The sequence below is a fragment of the Haematobia irritans genome, chromosome 5 (genome assembly GCF_050003625.1).
Source record: "Haematobia irritans isolate KBUSLIRL chromosome 5, ASM5000362v1, whole genome shotgun sequence".
NCBI lineage: Eukaryota > Metazoa > Arthropoda > Insecta > Diptera > Muscidae > Haematobia > Haematobia irritans.
The window spans coordinates 166,956,918-166,984,641 of NC_134401.1; the positions used below are offsets into that span (position 1 = coordinate 166,956,918).

The 27,724-nt window shown below is 37.5% G+C and overlaps 1 protein-coding gene and 1 long non-coding RNA gene across 2 annotated transcripts in view; both read right to left on the minus strand.

The window, feature by feature from the left end:
* Positions 1 to 27,724, minus strand: part of Ipk1 (Inositol phosphate kinase 1) — a 389,218-nt gene that overhangs the window by 215,892 nt on the left and 145,602 nt on the right. The gene's annotated exons all lie outside the window — the stretch shown is intronic.
* LOC142240897 (uncharacterized) lies at positions 10,445 to 11,035 on the minus strand. Its single transcript, XR_012723428.1, has 3 exons — positions 10,960 to 11,035; positions 10,800 to 10,892; positions 10,445 to 10,729 (listed from the first exon to the last, which is right to left on the minus strand). It is a non-coding gene; the product is annotated as an uncharacterized LOC142240897 (long non-coding RNA).

Here is a 27,724-nt window from a genome sequence, read left to right on the forward strand (position 1 = left end):
GATTTAGATATAGCTCTCATATATATTTATTCCCGATCTGGTTACAATTGGCGTGTTTATCAACCAATCTTCTTCAAATTCCGTACATCCAAATATTTTATGAGTCTCGAAAAACTTGCAAAATATTATCCAAATCGGTTCAGATTTAGATATAGCTCCCATATATATCTTTCGCCCGATATGGACTAATACGGTCCCAGAAGCCAGAGTTTTACCCCAGTTTGGGTGAAATTTTGCACTAGGAGTACAATTAGTAGTGCAGTCAAGTGCGCCAAATTTTATTGAAATCGGTTCAGATTTAGATATAGCTCCCATATATAGCTTTCGCCCGATGTACACTCATTTGACCACAGAGGCCAAGTTTTTGCTCCGATTTAGTTGAAATTTTGCACAGCGAGTAGAATTAGCATTGTAGCTATGCGTGCCAAATTTGGTTGAAACTGGTTCAGATTTAGATATAGCTCCCATATATATGTTTTTCTGATTTCGACAAAAATGGTAAAAATACCAACATTTTCCTTGTAAAATCGCCACTGCTTAGTCGAAAAGTTGAAAAATTACTCTAATTTTCCTAAACTTCTGATACATATATATCGAGAGATAAATCATAAATAAACTTTTGCGAAGTTTCCTTAAAATTGCTTCAGATTTAAATGTTTCCCATATTTATGCACTTCACCACTACTGTGGTACAGGGTATAATAAGTTTGTGCATTTGTATGTAACGCCAAGAAGGAAAAGTCTGAGACCCACCATTTAGTATACCGATCTCTTAGAATTAAATTCTGAGGCGATTTAGCGTTGTCCGTCTGTCCGTCCGTCTGTTCATGTATTTTTGTGCGCAAAGTACAGGTCGCAGTTTAAGTCCGATTGTCCTCAATTTTGGCACAGGGTCGTTTTGGGGAACAAAGACGATCGTTTAATTTTGGAAAAAATCGGTTCAGATTTAGATATAGTTGTCATGTATAGTTATCTCCGATCTGGTTTTTTACTAACATTGTGTTTCATCCCAGGGCGTTATCCGATTTAAATTTTAATTCTAGAGATTTTGTAGAAATACAATAAAAATGTCTCCATTAAAAGTATTTGTATCTGGAAACGCAAACCTTTATACAGCTCCCAACAAATTTGAAGTAGTTGAGACGGTAACACAAATGTTTGTGTACATAGCGGTGAAGGGTATAATATAGTCGGCTCCGCCCGACTTTAGACTTTACTTACTTGTTTTCTTTTATTTTTATTTCCAATATTTCGGTTGACTTCGTCAAAACCGTTTTCAAGGATTTGCTCTGGTGTGTACAGCTTCACACTCTGTTTTACAGTGTAAAACAGAGTGTGAAGCTGTATAAAAGAAAAACATCATATCTATGTTTTTTTAATCGACCTATAGCCGAAACTATGAAAAATAATTCTTAAAAATATAGACAATTTTGTCAAAATTTTATTTCCATAGAAAATGTTGTCAAAATTTTATTTCTATAGAAAATTTTGTCACCATTTTATTGATAATTTAATATAAATTATTTTAAACATCAAAAGGTTTACCCAATTTCACCAATATCGTAGCACTATTTTCTTGTTCATTAATAGTCCTTACATTCATTTAGCCTAGTAAACAAAATAAAAAAAGAGATTTTATTTTTTATATCAAGTGGGGTCATTACACACGGCGAAAGGAACAACAACGAAAGAATGTGAGAACAAATGGAAGTTTTTGGCCACCATTGCCACGTTTGTTCTCGTGGCGTGTTGTTTTCCTAGGGTTAACCGTGGTACAGCAATACCACAAAAAAAAAATCGCCTGCAGAGTCAACCACCTGTTTGCTTTGTGCAAGCCCTACAAGGGAAAATGCTTTTGTTTTATTGGCAAAAACCTGCAGACCAAATTGGAGTTTTGTTGAACATTTTGCTGTTTTTCTTTTTGTTCATTATGGTTGGGGGATTGTGAGTAGAGCTCCAGTGGTTCGTTTATTATATTTTCCACTTGGATTTGGTCAATATTTTTTGAAATATAAATCATAATTTTAATTTACTTTTACTGCAGTATAGCACGCGTAGTTACCACCAGGGGTTTTTTTTTCTAGTGCTTCGTTTTTGTTTTTTGTTCGTTTCAAGCGAGAAACTCTTGAATCCTCGACTACCTCCTGCTTCCGTGGATTCGTTTGTCGTTGTAAGCTCCAACCAAATTCTACGTGGCTTGTTGCATTCATGCATAAATTACTTTGGGGCGTTGTGTCCTACAACAGCAGCAGCAATAACAACAACAAACATTTTTTTATTTCCTTCCGGTTGCATTTCACACCATGCAGACAGACGGCAAGGAAATGGGAGATCAACCCCTGGCTAAGATTAACGGACTATTGTTTTCATTTTGCGCTCTTTGATTCCAGTATGAACGTGCAAGAGCTCTGCAGTGGCTATTATGTTTCGAAGAATTTCGGTCCCCCCCTTAAAGTTCAACTTATAAAACACAACACTAAAGACTTTTGCTGAATGATTAAGAGCTTAATATACACGCTAGTACAATTTTCATGCTTTTGAAGAAAATTTAAGGACGACATTCTTAGAAATTAATTGGGAAATTTGTTAAACAAGTTTGTTTGGGATTAAACATAATTGGAATTTTATGAGAAATTTATGTTAGTGGAAAGAATATTGTAGTCATTAGTGTAGTGCTGCATTTTCTGATATTTTTAATATATCCTCGAAAATTTGTAAATGAATAAGCCATAATCGCAGATTATTTTCCATTAACAAAAATTATAGTAAGAAAGTAACATTATATTGGCAATTGTGTTGATATGAATCGTATTCACAAACTAGAATTAAATTAAAGCAAATTAAGCGTAACTGAAATTAATTCAATTGAACGAAACTGCATGGAATTGCAATTTAATTAAATGGAGATGAGTTTAGAAATGTTGGAAAATGAACTCTTGAAATATCTGGCGGTTCTAATTTGGAGCACAAGCAATGAATTTAACATCGGCTTGTCATAGGACGGAAGTCCACCATTTCAACAGACGTTGCACTGAATTTGCATCGGAATTCAGTGTTTTGGGTGTAAATTAAAAAATTTTTGTGGTAAAGGGTGGTTAAATTGTAAGGGCCGATGTTGAATGTGAACCACACCTAAATGCCAAAATTTTTCCCGAATTTTATTTGACATTTGTCTATTTCAGACTTACTCAATTTGAACCATGGAGAGATACACAATCCAACAACGTGTTAAATGGTTCCAAGAAATGGCAACAGTGGATGATCAATTTTCGAAGAAAATCATCTTCAGTGATGAGGCACATTTTCACCTCAGTCCGTCAATAAAAAGTGATTATCGAAAAACCAATGCACCCACAAAGAGTGACTGTTTGGTGCGGTTTATGGGCTGACGGCATCATCGGGCCGTATTTTTTCCAAAATGAGGCTGGTCAGGCCGTTACTGTGAATGGTGTTCGCTATCGTGAGATGATAACGAACTTTTTATGGCCCGAATTGGAAGATATGGATGTGGACGGTATGTGGTTTCAGCAGGACGGTGCCACTTGCCACACAGCTAACGAAACAATGGCTCTTTTGCGCAACAAATTCAATGGCCGTCTCATCTCACGTAATGGCGATGTCAATTGGCCGCCAAGATCATGTGATTTGACACCGTTGGTACTTTTTTCTTTAGGGTTATTTGAAAGAAAAGGTGTACGTCGATAAGCCAGCAACAATTCAAGAGCTAAAAGATGAGATAATTCGGCACATTAACGGTATAGAACCTTATGCCTCAGTGTCATCGAAAATTTAGGCCATCGGATGAAGGTCCACCGAGGTCGCGGCGCCCATTTGGCCGATATTTTGTTCCATACATAATTGAGTAATACCAATATATCATAATAAAATAATATTACAATAATTCCCTAATTAGTTTGTGTTTTATTCAAAATGAACATCGGCCCTTGCAATTTTAACCACCCTTTATTATGTCAAATAAATGATTTTTATAATTTAAAATAGGAAAAAGGCAAGTCATAAAAAATCGAATTAAAAGATTTTCCTGTGTAATTAAAATAAAGATCACCTCTGGGAGGACATTTTTAGACGTGCTTTTAATGTTGCGCCTTTAGAAGAAATTCCACATTTTAAAAGGTTTCATTGGCTTTATAAAAGGATTCATTTTCCTTGAAAAAGGTTTCATTTGCTCTAAAAAAAAAAACGTTTCATTTATTTAAAAAAAATCTATGTAGAACTATTTACACATTAGGATGGGTTAGGTAAGGTGGCATACCACATTGGTGAACTTCTCTCTTATCGCTGAGTGCTGACCGATTCCATGTTAAGCTCAATGACAAGGGACCTCCTTTTTTATAGCCGAGTCCGAACGGCCTTCCACATTGCAATGAAACCATTTAGAGAAGCTTTGACACATTATAGATAAATTAAAATAAAACAAATATATACAGCTGTAAGTTCGGCCAGGCCGAATCTTATGTACCCTCCATCATGGATTGCGTAGAAACATCAACGAAAGACTGTCATCCACAATCGAATTACTTAGGTTGTGGTATTTTAAAACTTCTTAACATCGTTTTCTAAATTGTGAGTTAGTCCATACGTGGTATATAACAGGTTGGCTGAAAAGTCCTCGGTCTGACACATAGATGGCGTCGCTAACCAACCTTCAAATGATTCGTGTCAAAATTTGACGTCTGTAAGTCAATTAGTTTGTGAGATAGAGCGTCTTTTGTGAGCAACTTTTGTTATTGTGAAAAAAATGGGAAAAAGGGAATTTCGTGTTTTGATAAAATACTGTTTTCTGAAGGGGAAAATACGGTGGAAGCAAAAACTTGGCTTGATAATGAGTTTCCGGACTCTGCCCCAGTGAAATCAACAATAATTGATTGGTATGCAAAATTCAAGCGTGGTGAAATGAGCACGGAGGACGGTGAACGCAGTGGACGCCCGAAAGAGGTGGTTACCGACGAAAACATCAAAAAAATCCACAAAATGATTTGAATGACCACAAAATAATTTTGAATGAAGTTGATCGTGATAGCAGAGTCCTTAAAGATATCAAAGGAACGTGTCATTCATCAATATTTGGATATGCGGAAGCTCTGTGCAAAATGGGTGCCGCGCGAGCTCACATTTGACCAAAAACAACAACGTGTTGATGATTCTGAGCGGTGTTTGCAGCTGTTGACTCGTAAAACAACCGAGTTTTTCCGTCGATATATGACAATGGATGAAACATGGCTCCATCACTACACTCCTGTGTTCAATCGACAGTCGGCTGAGTGGACAGCGACCGGTGAACCGTCTCCGCAGCGTGGAAAGACTCAAAAGTCCGCTGGCAAAGTAATGGCCTCTGTTTTTTGGGATGCGCATGGAATAATTTTTATCGATTATCTTGAGAAGGGAAAACTATCAACAGTGATTATTATATGGCGTTATTGGAGCGTTTGAAGGTCGAAATCGCGGCAAAACGGTCCCATATGAAGAAGAAAAAAGTGCTGTTCCACCAAGACAACGCACCGTGCCACAAGTCATTGAGAACGATGGCAAAAATTCATGAATTGGGCTTCGAATTGCTTCCCACCCCCAGCGAATTTTCCTTGTTCTCAGACCTCAAAAGGATGGTCGCAGGGAAAAAATTTGGCTGCAATAAGAGGTGATCGCCGAAACTGAGGACTATTTTGAGGCAAAACCGAAGGAGTACTACCAAAATGGTATCAAAAAATTGGAAGGTCATTATAATCGTTGTATCGCTCTTGAAGGGAACTATGTTGAATAATAAAAACGAATTTTGACAAAAAAAAAACAAATGTGTTTTTCTTTGTTAGACCGGGGACTTAGCAGCCAACCTGTTACTAGACAAAAAAGGTATGTATGGGTAAGTCTACAAAAAATTACGAATCGATATGGACTTTTGCACGGTCCGTAGAGACCCAGAATTGAAATATGGGGGTCGCTTATATGGGGACTACATACAATTATGAACTTGATATGGACCCATTTTTGGTGTGATTGGGGATCGATTTATCTGAGGGCTATATATGACTATAGACCGATACGGACCTAGTTAGGCATGGTTGTTAACGGCCATGTACTAACAAAATGTACAAAATTTCAACTGACTCGGATGAAATGTACTCTTCCAAGACCCTCCAAAACCAAATCTTGGGATCGGTTTATATGGGGGTTATATATGATTATGGACTGATATGGACCACTTTTGGCATGGTTGTTAAATATCATATACTACAACCACGTATCAAATTTCAACCAGATCGCATAAATTTTGCTTCTCCAAAAGGCACCGAAGGTCAAATCTGGGGATCGGTTTATATGGGGGCTATATAAAATTATGGACTGATATGAACCAATTCCTGCATGGTTGTTGGATACCATATACTACCACCACGTACCAAATTTCAACCAGATCGGATAAATTTTGCTTCGCCAAAAGGCACCGAAGGACAAATCGGTTTATATGGGTGCTCAATATAAATATGGACTGATATGAACCAATTCATGCATGGTAGTTAGATACCATATACTAACATCACATACCAAATTTCAACCGAATCTGATAAATTTTGCTCTTCCAAGGGGCTCCGGAGATCAAATCTGGGGATAGGTTTATATGGGGGCTATATATAATTATGGACCGATTTCGACCAATTTGTGCATGGGTATTTGAGGCCATATATTAACCAAATTTCAACTGAATCAGATGAATTGTGGTCTTCCAAGAGGCTCCAGAGGTCAAATCTGGTGATCGGTTTATATGGGGGTTATATATAATTATTGACCGATGTGGACCAATTTTTGCATGGTCATTAGAGATCATATACTAACACCATGTACCAAATTTCACACGGATCGGACGAAATTTGCTTCTCTTAGAGGCTTCACAAGCCAAATCTGGGGATAGGTTTATATGGGGGCTATATATAATTATTGACCGATGTGGACCAATTTTTGCATGGGTATTAGAGATCATATGTTGACACCATGTACCAAATTTCAGCCGGATCGGATGAAATTTGCTTCTCTTAGAGGCTCCGCAAGCCAAATCTGGGGATCGGTGTATATGGGGGCTCTATATAATTATGGATCGATGTGGACCAATTTTTGCATGGTCATAGAGACCATATACTAACACCATGTACCAAATTTCACCCCGATCGGTTGAAATGTGCTTCTCTTAGAGGCTCCGCAAGCCAAATCGGGGATCGGTTTATATGGGGGCTATGTGGACCAATTTTTGCATGATTATTAGAGATCATATGCTGACACCATGTACCAAATTTCTCTTAGAGGCTCCACAAGCCAAATCGGGGGATCGGTTTATATGGGGGCTATATATAATTGTTGACCGATGTGGACCAATTTTTGCATGATTATTAGAGATCATATGCTGACACCATGTACAAAATTTCAGTCGGATCAGATGAAATTTGCTTCTCTTAGAGGCTCCGCAAGCCAAATCGGGGGATCGGTTTATATGGGGGCTATATATAATTATTGACCGATGTGGACCAATTTTTGCATGGTTGTTAGAGATTATATGTTGACACCATGTACCAAATTTCAGCCGGATCGGACGAAATTTGCTTCTCTTAGGGGATTCGCCAGCAAAATTTGGGGGTCCGTTTATATGGGGGCTATTCGTAAAAGTGGACCGATATGGCCCATTTGCAATACCATCCGACCTACATCTATAACAACTATTTGTGCCAAGTTTCAAGTCGATAGCTTGTTTCGTTCGGAAGTTAGCGTGATTTCAACAGACGGACGGACATGCTTAGATCTACTCTGAATTTCACCACGACCCAGAATATATATACTTTATGGGGGTCTTAGAGCAATATTTCGATGTGTTACAAACGGAATGACAAAGTTAATATACCCCCATCCTATGGTGGAGGGTATAAAAAGGCAAGCTATAAAAAATCGAATTAAAAGAACTTCCTCCCACCTCTGGGAGGACATTTTTAGACGTACTTTAAATGTTGTGCCTTTAGAAGAACATCCACATTTTAACAGGTCTCATTGGCTTTGTAAAAGGATTCATTTTCCTTGGAAAAGGTTTCATGTGCTCAAAAACGTTTCATTTGGTTTTAACAAAATGTTTCATTTCAAGTGAAAATTCTATGTGAAACTATTTACACCCCAGCAAAAAAATTTGGAAGTTCTTCCAAAGGCACAACTTTAAAAGCACTTCCAGAAGATGCACTCCAACGATGTTCTTTATTTTAACTACCCAGGAAGTTCTTTTAATTCAATTTTTTATAACTTGGTTTTTTTCATAATTTTAATGGGTAATTTTAACTTTTTTGTTTCAAATAGGGTAAAAACAGAGTAAGAATTCATAAAATGGTACAAATCATTTAAATTTTGTCGAAAAAATGCTAAATCCTATCTAAAAAAATTGAAAATTTTTTAAAATAATTGAGGTCAAACGTTTCCGACAAGCATTAGAATCCATTAAAAATTATAAAAAATTATAAAAATTATTTATTTGACAAAATATGACAGAATTTTTTAATTTACATCCACAACATTAAATTCGGATCACACCTAAAGAAGTGATGCAAATTCAGTGCACCGTCTGTTGAAATGGAGGACTTCCGTCCTATGACAAGCCCATGTTAAATTCATCGCTTCTGCGTCAATTTTCCAATACTTCCGGATCCAAAAAGAACATTTTCTTAACTTTTTGGGCGACGCTTTTTTTGCTGGGACATTATAGATTAAATAAAAAATTAATAAAACAATATCCTTAAATTTCCAGAAAAAAACTCCTAAAACTCAGTTAACTGCAATTCATTCATAGTAGGCCTATTTCAACCACAAAAAAATAATAACAACAAAAAATTCATATCAAAATAAAACTCCTCAAGAGATCATTTATTATAGATAAAGGGCGAATATTAAAATGCAAAGGCCACATTTCGTTTCATTTCATTTTAATAGGAGTCCATTTCATTTTGTAATAAAACAAATTATCCACCCATCTGTCGAACTTTTTTTTTGGCCCTGGAATTGCTCTAGGGGCAGTTAGCTAGGCGGCTCAACCACCACAAAAATGAAAAACCAAAAAAACTAACACAAGTTAGGCACGCTACTAACACGAGCCATTATTACTATGACGGCCCTATTACATTTTGGCCAAAACACCACGACACCCCCCACGAGACAAAGAAGCCTAGCAGCAACAGAGAGACTTCATCACCAAGTAAGAGGGCAACAACAACAACATAGTGAACGCTATAAACGGGGCATTATTTTCATGTTCTAGTCTCGAAAAGAAAAACTATTTGATAACCTTAAACCGATACAGTTGAATGGAAAAAGCGAAGAAACGAAGAACACATGCCAGCCAACGTGCTTGGCTACTAACTCCACCACCACCACCACCACCACCATCACCATCACCGCCAACACAAAACGGTGCAACAGCCATCATCCTGGTTGAGGCTTACAGCACACCATCAACACCTCTGAGTGAAATATTGAAGCTAAGCCAACTGTCGGTTTCATAGGTATGCCAATTAGAAATGGGGAAATGCTTTGGTCGTGATGTGTAAAACGAAAAGGAATTTAAGGAAAGGTAAACTAGCAATGCCTGCCCGTGTATTAAAATCATGCTCACACAAAAACAAGTAAGTAAAGTAGAAAGTCGGGCGGGGCCGACTATATCATACCCTAAACCACCCTTACTGAATTAGTAATCATAAGCATTTGTGGGGTAACATTGATATAGGTATGGGAGATAAAACGCAGTTGCATATTTAAGAAAATTAAGGGGTACATGTTTCTGGGTGCTTTGTATCAATCTGACTATAGCTGACTATAGTCAGTGTTGCCAGGGAAAATGTTCGGTTTACCCTACAAGGACAAAAAAAGTTCCCTACATTCCCATACAATTTTCCATACAATATTTTTCGTTAAATTTAAAAAATTTTACAAAACCAAAATGGTTCTAAGTACTTTATTATCTTAAAACATGAATACGCAACGCATATAACTTTGCGTATTCATGTTTTTATTACCACCACGGTTGCCATACACCGAAAAAAAAGTTTACTATTGTTTACGAAAAATGAACTAACCCATAGTAAGAATGACCATGATTTGGCGCCAAAGATTTTTTTCATCTAGATAAGTTCATGATTTTCTTATAAATAAGTTTATGTATTGCATCGTATTTTAGTTCATTCTTACTACGCTGAGGGAAGAATGTACTTACACTCATTCAAAATATTCCTGCTATCCGGAAAAATGAACACGTTTTTGGGAATCCTATATTTAGAAATTGGTTTCAAATAAACTATTTATCAGTATAATTTTCAAAGAAGTAAATAAATTGAGGAATTAAAGGTACAACAAGCCTGTATACAACTAAGAAATTTTTCGTACAATATAAGACAATTTTTCATAACTACCAGTATTTTATTTCAAAAAATTATTATTATATTACATAAAACTATGGCTTATGATATACAATAAAAGAAATGTTTTTATTTGTATGCTGTATGTTGTTACTTTTCGATAGTTAGTAATTGCTTCTTCAAAAGAGTAATATTCTATGTTAGTAGAATGAAACTAATTAATATCAATTTCCATTTTCTATCCATATGAAAGATATATGCCATAAGTTGCTATTTTCATTTCATTTTTGTCCAATTTCACCGATTTCGCTAGTTTTTGTTGTGTGGATTTGCGTCATAAGCCTCTGAAGTTAAAAAGGTATATGAAATATAAAAATATTATCAAATTCTATGGTATTTTGATCTTTAACTTACAAGAGAATTTTCTTAGAGCCAATTGGGATATCAGCTTAGTTAGCATTAAACAGTAAGAAGATTCCAAAAAATACCATTAGATTTGCTGTCATCCTGCAAATGAAAATTATTTTTAATAAATAGAAATTTTGGCTTTATTACAAATGGACGAAAAACATACCACATTGAAAAAAATCATCCAATTACTACATTAGTGGAATCATATCCATGCACAAATGGGACATTTTTGAAATCCTTCTCAGAATATAAATGAAATAAAAATATTATAAAATTAGATATAATTTCCACTTGTCAATATAGCATTTAGTATTTATGGTGGATATTAAGTTCGAGTTTAGTGGCTAAAATCCCAATTTTTCATGATTAGTTTTCTTTAGAAATACATGGGAACAAAATTGAACCGTTTTTGTGTTCATTTAAAATTTATATCAAATTTTTAGTAATTTGAGGTTGCTGAATCCAAATTTACACTTGTTTTTTTAAGAGCTCGACTTTTTGAGATATACGGTTATGTTCAAAATTAAGGCACTTCCGCTATATATATTGGAATAACTTGAAAACAATTCATCATCTTAAATTAAAAAACAGCGTTCTACATAAGCTTAAAAACGATTTTCTGTTCTTAATCGTGTAATCCATTTAAAGAATATAAACTTTATAAAAAACTTGTTTCGAGCTATTCTCCATCAAGTTATATTTAAATTTGCATCGAAGGCGTATAATTGTATACTTTTCTTACTGATTTATTTCTGATTTTAGCACCTAAACTCGAACTTAGTACACACCTTAAGGACTCGCTATAACATAAAAATATAGACTCAAAAAATTGTACTGTGATCCAGATGTAGAGTAAATATAGATCATTTTATTACTACTCATTATGAATATTTTTATGTAAACCAATTTAAAACCGCACTAATTTTAAATTATTAATAGAAATATACAGTTTCTTAATATGTGATTTATTTTAGAGTTATTTATTTTTTATCAATATAAAGTGTTTTTGTTTTCTCTAACATCACACCATTCACTTATCAGTTTCTAAAATGTTTTTATTAATAAACACAAATACCGCACGCAAGCGCACCACGTGTGCGCTTCATAAATGCATCTACAGAACTGAATGCACCAATAAAACTCAAAGACACAAATAGTCATAAAGGACACATATGTAAAGAAAAACAACTCCACACACACATGATCCCTTTCTGATCTCGCTATTGCAACAAAGCAACTATCACCACAAAAGATACCAACAACACACATTCCATAACATCATCGCAATAACAAACACAAACAAAAAAAAAAAAAAAAGATGATGCAATAATTTCATAATTTCTTCTCACTTCAATTTCCAGTATCACGTTTATTGATTAGTTGGTATTCTATCTATAGGATAAGGTAAAATATATTCAAAATTTACGAGGAATCCATAAAAAATTATATACACCCGTCAAGGATTAAATTAACTACTTTTTATTCTACTTTATCTAAAATTTTCAATGTGAGGAAATATACTCCAACTTATAGTAAAAACCGAAATAAGCTGTAGGAAGCCGCCATACGAATCGGTACTGTGGTTAAGTTAATTTTTACTACAAAAATTTTTTTCCATACAAAAATTTTTCTTAGTAAATTGTCCACATTTCGTAGTAAGATTTTTATATTTCCTATGTCTTTTTATAATACAATCAACGATGCATTAACTATTGTATTGGAAATTTATTTAAGGAAAAATCCGTCCCATTTCGTAGTTAGTGAACTAAAAAACATTTACTGAATTTTTATAAGTTTTCCTTTAGCTAAGTTAATTTTCGCAGTGGTTACGAAAAATGAACTATATTACAGTAAATTTTTTGAACTATGTGGAAGTTAAACTGGTCCTAAAATTAACAAGACACCTTTTTTTCTGTGTAGTTGGTAGAATTCTACCCAAAATAGTAATCTTTTTTGTTAAATCTCTATAAAAATAAAATTTTGACAATAAATTCTATAGAAATAAAATTTAGAGAAAAATCCCATAGAAATAAAATTTTGAGAAAATTTTTTATAGAAATAAAATGTTGACAAAATTTCTATAGAAATACAATTTTGAGAAAATTTTCTATAGAAATAAAATGTTGACAAAATTTTCTACAGCAATAAAGTTTTGACAAAAATTTCTATAGAAATATTTGTTTGGTAGATATGTTAGATTTTTTTTAGATTTTTTTTGGCACGAGTGGTAACTGTTGTTACCACACATTGTTAAAGATCAAGCCTTGCCGGCTTCTAATTTCCTCCTCTAGAGCCACCAAAATTTAAAAATTATTAAAAATTGTGTTGAGTGAAAATGTCCCTACATTGTGGCCCTACGTCCTACAAGACGCTAAATATTAGAAAAAACTTATATATAGGGAATTTCTCCTACTTCTAGCAACACTGGCTATAGTTGATATTGCACCTACGGAGTTAGTATGCCACTAATATTGAGCCCATTATTAAACAAGTATATACGGCCGTAAGTTCGGCCAGGCCGAAGCTTATGTACCCTCCATCATGGATTGCTTAGAAACTTCTTCTAAACACGGCCATCCACAATCGAATGCCCTAAGTTGCGGTAACGCTTGCCGATGGCAAGGTATCTTAAAACCTCCTAACACCATCTTCTAAATTGTATGTAAGTCCATACGTGGTATATATTAAATAAAATTTTGACAACATTTTCTACAGAAATAAAATTTTAACAAAATTTTCTATAGAAATAAAATTTTCTCAAAATTTTCTATAGAAATAAAAATTTTGACAAAATTTTCTATAGAAAGAAAATTTTGACAAAAATTTCTACAGAAATAAAATTTAAAAAAAAAAAATTTCTATAGAAATAAAATCTTGGTAGATTATTTTTGGCTCGAGTGGCAACCATGATTATGAACCGAATAAAATTTGAACAAAATTTTCTATTGAAATAAAATTTTGACAAAATTTTCTATAGAAATAAAATTCTGACAATGATGAAAATTTTATTATGAACCGAATAAAATTTTAATAAAATTTTCTCTAGAAATAAAATTTTGACAAAATTTTCTATAGAAATAAAATTTTGGTAGATTATTTTTGGCTCTAGTAGCAACCATGATTATGAACCGATATGGACCAATTTTTGTGTGATTGGACCAATTTTGGTATGGTTGTTAGCGACCATATACTAACACCACGTTCCTAATTTGAACCGGATCGGATGAATTTTGCTCCTCCAAAAGGCTCCGGAGGTCAAATCTGGAGAACGTTTTATATGGGGGCTATATATAATTATGGACCGATATGGACCAATTCTGCCACGGTTGTTAAAGATCATATACTAACACCATGTTCCAAATTACAACCGGATTGGATGAAATTTTCTTCTCTTGGAGACTTCGCAAGCCAAATCTGGGGATCGGTTTATATGGGCGCTATATATAATTATGGACCGATGTGGACCAATTTTTGCACGGTTGTTAGAGACCATATACCAATATAATGTACCAAATTTCAGGCGGATCGGATGAAATTTGCTTCTCTTTGAGGCTCCGCAACCCAAATCAGGGGATCGGTTTATATGGGCGCTATATATAATTATGGACCGATGTGGACCAATTTTTGCATGGTTGTTAGAGACCATATACTAACACCATGTTCCAAATTACAACCGGATTGGATGAAATTTGCTTCTCTTGGAGACTTCGCAAGCCAAATCTGGGGATCGGTTTATATGGGGGCTATATATAATTATGAACCGATGTGGACCAATTTTTGCATGGTTGTTAGAGACCATATACCAATATAATGTACCAAATTTCAGGCGGATCGGATAAAATTTGCTTCTCTTTGAGGCTCTGCAACCCAAATCAGGGGATCGGTTTATATGGGCGCTATATATAATTATGGACCGATGTGGACCAATTTTTGCACGGTTGTTAGAGACCATATACCAATACCATGTACCAAATTTCAGCCGGATCGGATGCAATTTGCTTCTCTTTGAGGCTTCGCAAGCCAAATCTGGAGATCGGTTTATATGGGGTCTATATATAATTATGGACCGATGTGGACCAATTTTTGCATGGTTGTTAGAGACCATATACTAACACCATGTTCCAAATTACAACCGGATTGGATGAAATTTGCTTCTCTTGGAGACTTCGCAAGCCAAATCTGGGGATCGGTTTATATGGGGGCTATATATAATTATGAACCGATGTGGACCAATTTTTGCATGGTTGTTAGAGACCATATACCAACATCATGTACCAAATTTCAGCCGGATCGGATGAAATTTGCTTTTCTTTTAGGCTCCGCAAGCCAAATCTGGGGATCGGTTTATATGGGGCTATATATAATTATGGACCGATGTGGACCAATTTTTGCATGGTTGTTAGAAACCGTATACCAACACCATATACCAAATTTCAGCCGGATCGGATGAAATTTGCTTCTCTTTTAGGCTCCGCAAGCCAAATCTGGGGATTGGTTTATATGGGGGCTATATATAATTATGGACCGATGTGGACCAATTTTTGCATGGTTGTTAGAGACCATATACCAAATTTCAGCCAGATCGGATGAAATATGCTTCTTTTAGAGGCTCCACAAGCCAAATCTGAGAGTACCTTTATATGGGGGCTATACGTAAAAGTGGACCGATATGGCCCATTTTCAATACCATCCGACCTACATCGATAACAACTATTTGTGCCAAGTTTCAAGTCGATAGCTTGTTTCGTTCGGAAGTTAGCGTGATTTCAACAGACGGACGGACGGACGGACATGCTTAGATCGACTCAGAATTTCACCACGACCCAGAATATATATACTTTATGGGGTCTTAGAGCAATATTTCGATGTGTTACAAACGGAATGACAAAGTTAATATACCCCCATCCTATGATGGAGGGTATAAAAAGAGAAAATCGTTAAATTAGTGTGGGTAATAAATACAAATTTTGTAAAAATCGAGCAATATTCTTATGTAAGAGCTACATGTACGTATAAATATGATCGGCCAGTACATCAAAATTTGAAATTTGAGTAACATTGGTTAATGAATAAGAGTACTATGGCCATAATTGGGAAAATCGAGCGATGCATATATATTGAAGCTATATTTAAATATGAACCAATTTGCATAATATTTTGCGGGTTTGATTAATACCACAAAAGGTTACCTTGAGCAAGATTTGAGTAAGATCAGTTAAGAAATGAGGCCTGTATGGTCAAACATAAGGTTATTAGGGGCGAATTTTTCAAAATCGGGCGATACGTATATGGGAGCTATATCTACATCTGAACCGATTTCGATGAAATTTTGCACATATAGTTAGTACTAATGAGGACTGGATCTAGCCAATTTTGAGTAAGATCGGTTAATAAATAAGGGTTCTATGGCCAAATTTGGGAAAATCGGGCTATACATATATATGGGAGCTATATCTAAATCTCAATCGATTTCGATGATTTTTTGCACATATAGTTAGTGCTACAGAAGACTACATTTAGCCAAATTTGAGTATGATCGGTTGATAAATAAGGGTTTTAAGGCCAAATTTAGAAAAAATCGGGCTATACATATATATGGGAGCTATAGCTAAATCTGAACCGATTTGGATGATTTTTTGCACATATAGTTAGTGCTATAGAAGATTATATTTAGCCAACTTTGAGCACTATCGGTTGATAAATAAAGGTTTTGTGGCCAAATTTGGGAAAAACTTGAAGGGCGGTGAAAAAGATTACCTTCTGCCAAATTTGGTGACCATCCGTTTGAAAAAAAGTGCAACGTGACCCCATTTGTCGAAATCGGGCGATACATATATATGGGAGCTATATCTAAATTTGATCCGATTTCTTCCAAATTCAATAGCGTTCGTCCTTGTGCTCAAGAAACTCCCTGTACCAAATTTCATCAAAATCGGTTAATAATTGCGACCGGAATCCTGTGAACAACAAATACATGGACAGACGGACGGACGGATACCAAGCGCTAGATCGACTCAGGAGGTGATTTTAGACCGCATAAAATATATACCGATCTGAGTCGATCGGTATATATTTTATGGGTTCTAAAATTAATATTTCTGGTAGGCACATTTTTTGGCAGATCAAGCTTATTATACCCTAACCACTATGTGGTTTAGGGTATAAAAAAGTCCTTCCCTAAAAATTTCCCCAACGGCATCCCTATTTGCCACCATAACAAACCATATACATATACGAAAACATGGTAAACTAAGCAAAACTAGCGGAAACGTTAAGCGAGTTTTCAATTTCATTTATCAAAACCAACTGACAACTGAAAGGCGCTTCAGAAAGGGCTCACAGTTTCTAACAAAGGCAGTAAGGATATTGGCATAGCAAAAGCAACAACCACATCCTATATAGAGAAGTGGGAAAATATGATACACACACACACCCACTAACACACATACCAACATAGGGAAAATATTTTCCTTTAACAAGCGACCCATTTTTCGTTTATTCCATATCCAAGTTAGTTTTTTTTTGTGCAAATCTACCCACTTTCCATCGTTACAGGCTTGGTGGCATTGCTACCAACATTCATTGTTAAAAAGGACTTTGGAGCTAACAGAAACAACACAAAAAACCACTATGACGACGACAGAATGAAGAGAGATCCTTTAACAAGACACACTTGAATGACCATACATAAGTATCTGACTGGCATAGTTTTGGTGGGGGGAGGGCTGAAGAATTGACAAAAAAAAAAGTTAACCCAAAAACAAACCCATGCTTGCTTGGGTAGTTCATAAAAAAAGCAGAAGAGCATAGGACTAATAGTTCATGTTTTTCCTTCGAGTCCTTTTTTCCACTTCCAAGAATGTATGCAAAAAAGGGACTGCTGCTTAATGTCCTTTTTTTTCGTTAGAGGTTCAAGAACGTAATAATCGTAATGAAGAGGTAAGCGAGGGTGAAGGTGGTGGTGGCGTTAGTGTTTTGGGACTTTGTGCTACAACGACGACCCAAGTCCGGGTGCCAGGCACACACCACTTATATGAATGTTTGGGCAAATTTGAATGTTCATCAAACGCATTATTAATATGTAATTTAAGGACTTCTACAAGGACTCACTCTCTTAGTGAAGATACTTTTGTAACCCCCACCCCACATCAGCTGAATGCTTTTGGTCTCACACAAAAAGATCACCGGAAATGATATGAGAAAGCCCATACAACCAACCACCAACCATTATTCATAGTAGCAAACAATGATTCCTTTCTCTCTGGCTGTATTTTTATGAACTTAACTTGGTGTCCTTAGGAAAGTAATAACAGTCGACATTATCACCGTCATCATCATTGCAATAAAAGCCACCACCAATACTCAGCTAACAAAAATTCAAATATTTGGGAGTAAAAGAGCAGATGGTTAATTGATAATGACCAGTGACAATTTTCGAAGGATATTTTTGGCCAGAATCTTTGGATCATGCATATGATATATTGGCTATACAGGAAATTGGTCAATGTCGTCCAAACTATGGATGAGGACTTTACACAATCTTACGCCGCTCTTCTGCGAAAACTTTTAAGAATTGTTTTCTTCAGAAGGTTCAAATCCCTCGTCCGTCAGGGTCATCAGCAAACCGTGTACACACCGAGAAAGAATATGTTCATCTCCCAGAGCAAAATGTTTTTTTTTTGGTTGGGGAACTCTCTGGGAACACAGACTTCTGAGGGAATTGAAGCTTCTGAAGGGAGCTGGCATTGCAGAAGAGCGGAGTAAGATTTAGAAATAGCATGTGGCTGGGCTTAGTCGAGAGGATTAAATGTGAATCCTGAGAAGATGAAGAATAAATCCACTTAATACAAATTGAGATTCCAGGACGAGAGACGTGTCAACAGCATAGACAAATATATGACAACATGAAAATATTGCAAAGGAACCTTGCACTCTTCTATTACCACATCTCTTCTTGGACCGAATCCGTTGTACACCGATGATGGTAATGGCAAATGACAAAATCTCCGGTTCTCAATCCGTTGGACTTTTGTGCCTGGACCATTTTGGAGAGTAAGGTTGGCTCGAAAAAACACCAAAGTGTTGATCAGAAATACATCATAGCCATTTTCGTGCAGCGTGTGATGGCTTTGTCGGGCGTTTGAAGGCCATAATTCGAGCCTAAGGTAGCCAATGAAAAAAATATAGACCATTACTTTGCATAACATATCAGTCACCCTAAAAAAATGGAGCATTACTTTGCATAACATATCAGTCACCCTGTATACTTGACTGACATAAAACCAAATGAAGGAGAGGGCTTCATTTTCTCCCGAATCTATAGATTTTACAAGATCGTCAGACATAATACTCAGAGCATTTTGAGTGAGTTTATGATGCCGGAGACACAGTGTTGGTCCGGGAGAGATCCTGACCAATTAAGGTTAGACATTGTACTAGATACCCTGAGACTAACAAGTCGTAAGTGATACCACAGATGGGGTGTTTCGATCTTATCAATGAGTATAGCCCTATTCTATGTTTAGCTCATTGAGAAATGACCTCCATATGTGATGATGCATTTTTTAAGGCAGCTATGGATCGTATGATAACCAAATGTGATAGAGCGTGGAATACCATAACCCCACTATACCACGGTGTGCTGATGAAGGATCCTCGATCATGTATGAGAAGGGATTTGATAACGTTTGCAACGCAGACTATGTCATAAAACTTGTGAAGGGATTAGAACCTAACCGGTTCAGCAGAAGAGATGAATGAGACAGAAAGCTCAATTGTACAGAATACCAACTGAAGGAGAGGACTGAAAAGACCCAAAGATGCTGGAGACTATGCCAAAAAAAAACAGTAGTCTTAAAATGCTCCAGAATCCAAAGATGTTACAAGAGCGTTGGATAGAATACTCAGAGCATCGAGTGTGAGAGTTCAGAGAGTTGGTACAGTGGAGATCCAGAGCAATTTAGGTTATGACCTCCGTTTCATTGCCGATAGGTGGATATACGATGACCCATTTGTTAAGGCAGCTATGAATCGTATGATCACCAATGCGTTGGAGCGGGGAGTTCCACACCCTCACTATACACGGCATGCTGATCATGGATCCTCGATCATGGATGAGAAGGGATTTGAACCCGATTACTACGCAGACGAAGTCATAAATCTTGTGAAAGGATCAGAACCTAACCTACTCCCCAGAGAAGCAGAACGAGGCTGAGGGATAGCAGAAATAAAGAGCTTAAATGTGAGCCGAAAACAGTAGGCTTCAAATGTGTCCGAATATAAAGATGTTATAAGAGCGTCAGACAGAATACTCAGAGCATCGACTATGGGTTTATGATGTCGGAGACACAGTGTTGGCCCAATGGAACTCCATAACAAATTAGTTTAGGTATAGTGGGAGTTCAATATTTCAGACTCAGTTAGACTATTCAGTTCAGTACAGTGCGAACTTCTCTCTTATCAGAGATTGCTGACCGATTCTATGTTAAGCTCAATGACAGGGGACATCGTTTTTATAGCCGATTCCGAATGACTTTCCATATTGCGGTGAAACCATTTAGATAAGCGTTGAAATATCCAGAAATGTCAACAGCATTTCTGAGAGGATATAATTCACCGCTAAAAGACTTTTTGGTGTTTGGTCGAAATTGGGATTGAACCCATGACCCAGTGTATGCACAGTGGACAGGCTAGCCATTGCACCACGATGGCCCTCGAGGTTAGTTATGGTCCCCAGATACCCTCATACCACATATGGGGTTCTCCGCTCTTATCAACAAGTACCGCTCTATTATACAATGAGAAATGACCTCCGTTTCATCTCCAAGTCCAATCGGCTTATGTGTCTAAATGTGGACACCACTAAGAGAGACTTCAGAAACACTCAAATGTATCACCATCACAACTGAGAGAAGATGATCGACCACTGAAAAACGTTAGCCAAAACTGGTAGTGAACCCAAGAGGGTTCTCAAATGGGGAGATTCTGTCCCATCTGCCGGACCATAATGCTCTCCGGAAGTGTAGCGCTTGAGCAACATCATTGCATCTTGGCAGTATCAATAAGAGAATTAGGGAGCTGCAACTTTAGATCACGAATAACACAAGCGCGATTATTCAGCTCTCTACTGAAGAGGCGTTAGAAGTATTTGAGCCGATGTTAAAGAGCAGTATAAAGAGTGATTCCACCTCCGAAGCCAGGAAGAAACATCAAAAAGGATGTATCGTCTAACTCGTCTACAAAATGGAGGTATTTTCTCATTGGTCTGGTACTTATTAATAAGAGAGAAAAGTTCCCCAACTGTGGTATCACCATAGACTGAATATTGGACCTAAAGTAACGGACAGACACTATACCTAACCCTAAACTATCCATACAGACCGAGTTCCCATCTCTCCAAAGTAGCAAAAATGTCTGGTATAGTACTCTCTCCCGAACCTAGTGGAGAAACTGGCAGCACTAATTGATACGAGAGAAGTTCACCACCTGTGGTATCAAAGAGAATGGAATAGTGGACCTAAAATAATGAACAGTCACACTACCTAACTCTAAACAATCCTAAGCCTTGTCCTTACATACGGAATTCCCTTCCTTCCAAGCAGCGAAAATACCTGGTAAAATACTCTCTCCCGAACATAGTGGGGAAATTGATAGCACTTGATGAGAAGTTGATACTAGAGAAGTTCACCAACACAATAGACTGAATAGTGGGCCCAAAATAACGTGTCTCCCCGGTCTTCCTAACCCTAAATTATATTACAGGTTGTCCTTACAGACCAAGTTCCATTCTCTCCTGAACCTAGTGGAAAAATTGGCAGCATTTGTTGATGTAAGAGATGTTCAGTATCTGTGGTATCACAATATGTTATACTGAATAGTGTGTCTAAAGTAACAGACTGTCACACTACCTAGCTCTAAACTATCCTACGGGTTGTCCTTACAGGCCCAGTTCCATCCTCCCCCGAACCTAGTGGGAAAATTGGCAGCACTTGTTGATGTGAGAGATTTTCAGCATCTTTGGTATCACAATATACTGAATAGTATGCCTAAAGTAACGGACTGTCACACTACCTAATTCTAAACTTACCTAAGGGTTCGCCATACAGACCGAATTCCCTTTTCTCCCTGAAAGCGAAAATGCCGTTTGTGGTACTCTCTCCCAAACCTAGTGGAGAAATTGGTAGCACTTCTTGATATGAGATAAGTTCACTACCTGTGGTATAACAATTGACTGAATAGTGGGCATAGAATGACAGACATCCTCTCCACTACTAACTAACTATCCAATCAGACCGAGTTCCTTTTTCCCCGATGAATCGAAAATTCCTGAAATACTACTCTCTCTCGAACCTAGTGAAGAAATTGGCAGCACTTGTTGATACAAAAGAAGTTCACAACATGTGATACAACAATTGACTGAATAGTGGGCCTAAAGAAGGGACTGTCACACTACCTAACCCTAAACTATCCTAAGGATTGGCCATAAAGAACGAATTCTCTTCTGTTCCTAGGAGCGAAGGTTAGGTTAGGTTATGTGGCAGCCCAATGTATCAGGCTCACTTAGACTATTCAGTCCATTGGGATACCACAGTGGTGAACTTCTCTCTTATCACTGAGTGCTGCCCGATTCCATGCTAAGCTCAATGACAAGGGACCCCCTTTTTATAGCCGAGTCCGAACGGCGTTCCACCTTCCAGTGAAACCACTTAGAGAAGCTTTGAAACTCTCAGAAATGTCACCAGCATTACTGAGGTGGGATAATCCACCGCTGAAAAACTTTTTGGTACTCGGTCGTAGCAGGAATCGAACCCACAACCTTGTGTATGCAAGGCGGCCATACTAACCATTGCACCACGGTGGCTCTCACCACCGAGGTGCACCACGGTGGCACCTAGGAGCGAAATAATTGGGCAGCACTTCTTGATACGAGAGATGTTCAACACATGTGGTATCATAATAGAGAGAATAGTGGGTCTAAAATAACCCTCAACTATCCTAAGGGTTATTCAGACCGAGTTCCCTTCTCTTTCAATTAGCGAGAATATCTGGTGTAGTATTCTCTTCCGAGCCTAGTGAAGAAATTGGCAGCACTTCTTGATCCAAGAGATGTTCACTAAATGTAGTATAGCAATTGGCTGAATAGTGGGTCTAAAATAACGGACTGTCACTCTACCTAACCCTAAACTATGCCGAATTCCCTCCTTCCCAAAGTAGCGAAAATACCTGGTGTAGTACTTCTGGTGTGGCACGAGAGAAGTTCACCACCTGAGGTATCAGAATGGACGGAATAGTGGATCCAAAATAACGGATACCAACCAAACTATGCTAAGAGTTGACCATACAGAAAGTATTCCCTTATCCCTCAGGTAGCGAAAATATCTGTACAAAATTATTCGCCAAAATAAAACTGGGAGTATATGATGTTTCCCTCTTAGCATTATATATTTTCAAATCTCATAATATCCTGACCACTAAATAGTCTTGTAATTATTTCTCCTAATATACTTGACCAATAACTGTACCCAACATTTTACTCATAATTTGTTTTTAGTGAAAATACGAACTTAAACATCATTTAAATGATTTCATATCCTTTTTTAGTTTGGTAAACCACACATACTTCCAAAACATACTCCCTCAAAACAAACGAAAAAAATCCATTCATACAGCTGTCCTTATGATGGCCCAGGAAACATTTTCCATTTCCCTTTATTATGTGTGTGCGTGTGTGTTTATGGTAGCGGCAAATTTGGTGTTGGCGGTGGTGGTGGTTGCGATGGTGGGTGCTACTAGGAGTGAATTTCAAAATTTATCCGTTACTGTTACTGTGGAATATGGAATGGTGCCCATTGTTATTGCTGGCTCGATATGCAGGCACGCGTCCTCTACCCGTCAGCTCATGTATGGGTAACCAGTAACTCTCGAGGATAATTACCTTTTTAAAAGGATAACATATGCTTTCGAATTTGGGCCAGTTTGCACGAGGCATTGGTGCGTGATGTGGCAGGCATTGTGCCATGCTTAAACAATTGTAATGAGTATGCGTTTTTTCGTTATTTTCTGTTAGCAGGAAATATGCGGGTTTCCACAATTAACGTTCCGCAAGCGTTTGTAACTTTTGCCAAAAGCTACAAACATTCCGGATTAGTCGAATAGGAAAAACGTGTCGAAACTTTAGCAAATTGTCATGTTATTTGACTTTAGTGGGATTTTAATAAAGTGCACATGCTGATGTTATGTAAATAATAGTTTGGTCGAATAGAATTGTTGGAGAAGGGGAGGGGATGATGTTATTACATTGTTTTAAAGATCATTGAATAGTTTTGAAAGGTCACTCAAAAAATAAAACAAAACATAATAATAATGATTTTGGTATTGATTCCAACCTAAAGAAGCGAAGAATTGAAGTAAGGATACTTTGAAGACATAATTATCTTTTAAATTTAGGTTTAACGAACTTGATTCTAGGAAATAAATTTGAATATTCGTTTTTTTTTAGATTTTTTCTTCATGTGCCATGAAGGACCTTTAAAAGTGTTAACGACAAACTAAATTTCCAAATTCATAGTCGACATCAAGTAGAAATTATGCTAAGTTTCAAATAAAAACCTTCTTTAAAATAAAGTATTGAGAAAGATTTCCTATTTTTGAACACTTTTTTACTTTGTAGTCAAGCTACAAAAAGTCAACAAACTGAAAGACGTTTTCTTTATTTTTGAAGAATTTTCAGAATTATTAAAGCCAAGTTGACCTTAGTCAAACAAAATTTTCCACCCACCCATTTTTAAGTCGAATCAATTAACTGTAAGGTCAAAACGACTGCATTGGAAAATGTAGCATCTTTTGAATAAGGAAAAATCCTTCATTCCAGAGAAACACGTTTCTATGCTAAGCCAAATTCGTATTCGCATTTTAAGGACATGAAATCTTTGGCCGCACAGCAACATTTTTTCAGTGTTCCCTCCTCCTTGGTATGGGCAGTATACTAACCTTGTCATTTCATTTGTAGCACATCGAAATATTCATCTCAGACCCCATAAAGTATATTATTGATGGTGAAATTCTGAGCCGATTTAGCGATGTCGTTTCGTTCTTCCTCCGTCTATTGAAATCATGCTAACTTTCGAACATGGAATCGGGAAGCACTCAGTGATAAGAGAGAAGTTCATCACTGTGGTATCACAATGTGTATATACCGCCGGTTGGTAGCTGTGCTGCAGGTTATAGCCCAAACATTGAGTGGCTGTTGTGCGGGCATAACCGATTAGTTCTAGGAGACTTTAATGCCCACCATGAACTTTGGCATTCTCTCCTAGGTAATGACCAGAGAGGCATAGCTTTGGCAGAGCAGATAGATGACTCCACATTTTGCGCGGTGAACGAAGAGACCCCCACGAGAATTATGCAGCAGTTCGCCAGATTTATCTTTAGCGTCGCCTAAAGATAAATCTGGTCTGATAAATGACGTTTCCAGACAACTCGTCATTTCATTGGGATCGGACCACCTCCCCATAATTCTCACCATTAACCGACCGTCCGATTTCATAACCTCTGAATGCCGGACGTTTATCAATCAAAATAAAGTCAACTGGGAAGGCTTCGGAGAATACACCGATCGCCGCTTCAGTGAGCTCCCGTCCCCTTCTCATGTCCATGTTGCCCAGAGGGCGTTCCGGGACATCATCAACGCAGCAGCCGCTCGCTTCATACCCGCTGGTCAAATTGCCCAAGTGAGGCCCAACTTCCCAGCCGAAGCGGCGGGACTCGCAGAGAACTAAATCTAGAGATCAGTAAGATAGTCGACGAGCACAAGCGGAACACTTGGTTAGAGCACCCGAAGCAATGTAACTTAGGCACAGGAACTGGAAAATTGTGGTCCTCCGAGCCGATGACACACCACAATTTACCGCAGCCGAAGTTACCAATGTCGTCAACAGAGCGAAACCATCCAAGGCGCTGGGCGCCGACGGAATTTCAATGCTAATGCTGAAGCATCTGGGAATACTGGGGGTTGAGTACCTGACCAGACTCCTCAATTTGTCCTTGGAATCACTCATTATAGCCGGTGTTTGGAAGATGGGTAGAGTGATTCCACTACTGAAGGCAGGCAAAGATTCGAGTAAAGGTGAATCGTACAAACCGATATGTCTTCTCTCGCCAGTAGCCAAGACACTTGAGGCACTACTCCTCCCCAGCCTTGTGGAGAATTTTCCAGCTGCCGACCATCAACATGGATTCCGTAAGGTACACAGTACGACGACAGCATTACTTGCCATTTCGACATATATCAATAGGGGACTTAATCAGCCCAAGCCGTGTCATAGGACGGTCCTCTTGGCGCTTGACCTATCGAAAGCATTCGATACAGTCAACCATGCCACATTATTCGAGGACATCGAGAATACTTCCCTACCGGCAGGAACGAAGCGTTGGATTCTGAATTATATGTGTGGACGCCAGTCGTACGTGGAATTCAGGGACAAGAAGTCAAAACCCCGTAGAGTTAAACAGGGAGTTCACCAGGGCGGGGTGATATCTCCGGCACTGTTTAACCTCTACCTGCCCTCGATTCCACCCCTCCTGACGGCGTCAAGATTGTGTCATATGCAGACGATTGCACAATCATGGCATCCGGGCCCATTGTTGATGACATTTGCGATCGTTTGAATGTCTACCACGCTGGTCTTACCAGTTATTTCACTGCAAGTCTTAGCCTATATTTGGGGTGCTGCCGGCACCCCAAGTGCTCATTTTCATGGGCTCCATGAAAATGAGCCCCAAAACCGAAATGAAGTATGTCCATAGGAGAAAGCCTTAACTCCCAACAGAAGGCAGGCCACTCAAAATTTGTGATTGGTTTCATTTGAAATATTGGGGTTTATTTTCATAATTTCACAAAAATAAGATGAAGTTACTCCCCAAAATATTTAAAAATTTGGTGTCGTTGTTATTTTCCATACAATTTTATGAGGTCTTATTGCATTTAGGTTTTGGAGCTAATTTTTATTTATGTGTTTTGGGAGTTACTTCATTTTATTTTTGGGCCTTTTGAAAATAACCCCCAATATATCAAACGAAAATGAACCCCAATTTTCTTTGTTGGGCTTTTTCGAGATTGGGGCCCAGGTTCGCTTTCTGGAATTCGACAATGGTCCAAATAGCATTGCATCCAATTCATTAAATTGCCATTTAATTTAATATTAAGTTAATATTTTTTATACCCTGCGCCACACTGTGGAACAGGGTATTATAAGTTAGTGCACATGTTTGTAACACCGAGAAGGAGACGAGATAGACACATGGTGTCTATGGCAATTATGCTCAGGGTGGGTCCCTGAGTCGATATAACAATGTCCGTCTGTCCGTCCGTCCGTCTGTCTGTGAACACATTTTTGTGATCAAAGTCTAGGTCGCAATTTAAGTCCAATCGCCTTCAAATTTGGCACATGTTCCTAATTTGGGTCAGAATAGAACCCTATTGATTTTGGAAGAAATCGCTTCAGATTTAGATATAGCTCCCATATATATCTTTCGCCCGATATGCACTACTATGGACCCAGCAGCCAGAGTTTTATACCGATTTGCTTGAATTTTTGTACAAACATAACACTTAGTCGTATAGTCAAGTGTGCAAAATTTGATTGAAATCGGTTCAGATTTATATATAGCTCCCATATATATCTTTCGCCCGATATGGGCTTATATGGCCCCAGCAGCCAGGTTTTTGGCCGAATTTGGTTGAAATTTTGCACTAGGAGTACAATTAGTAGTATAGTCAAGTGTGCAAAATTTGATTGAAATCGGTTCAGATTTAGATATAGCTCCCATATATCTTTCGCCCGATATGGACTTATATGGCCCCAGAAGCCAGATTTTTGGCCGAATTTGGTTGAAATTTTGCACTAGGAGTACAATTAGTAGTATAGTCA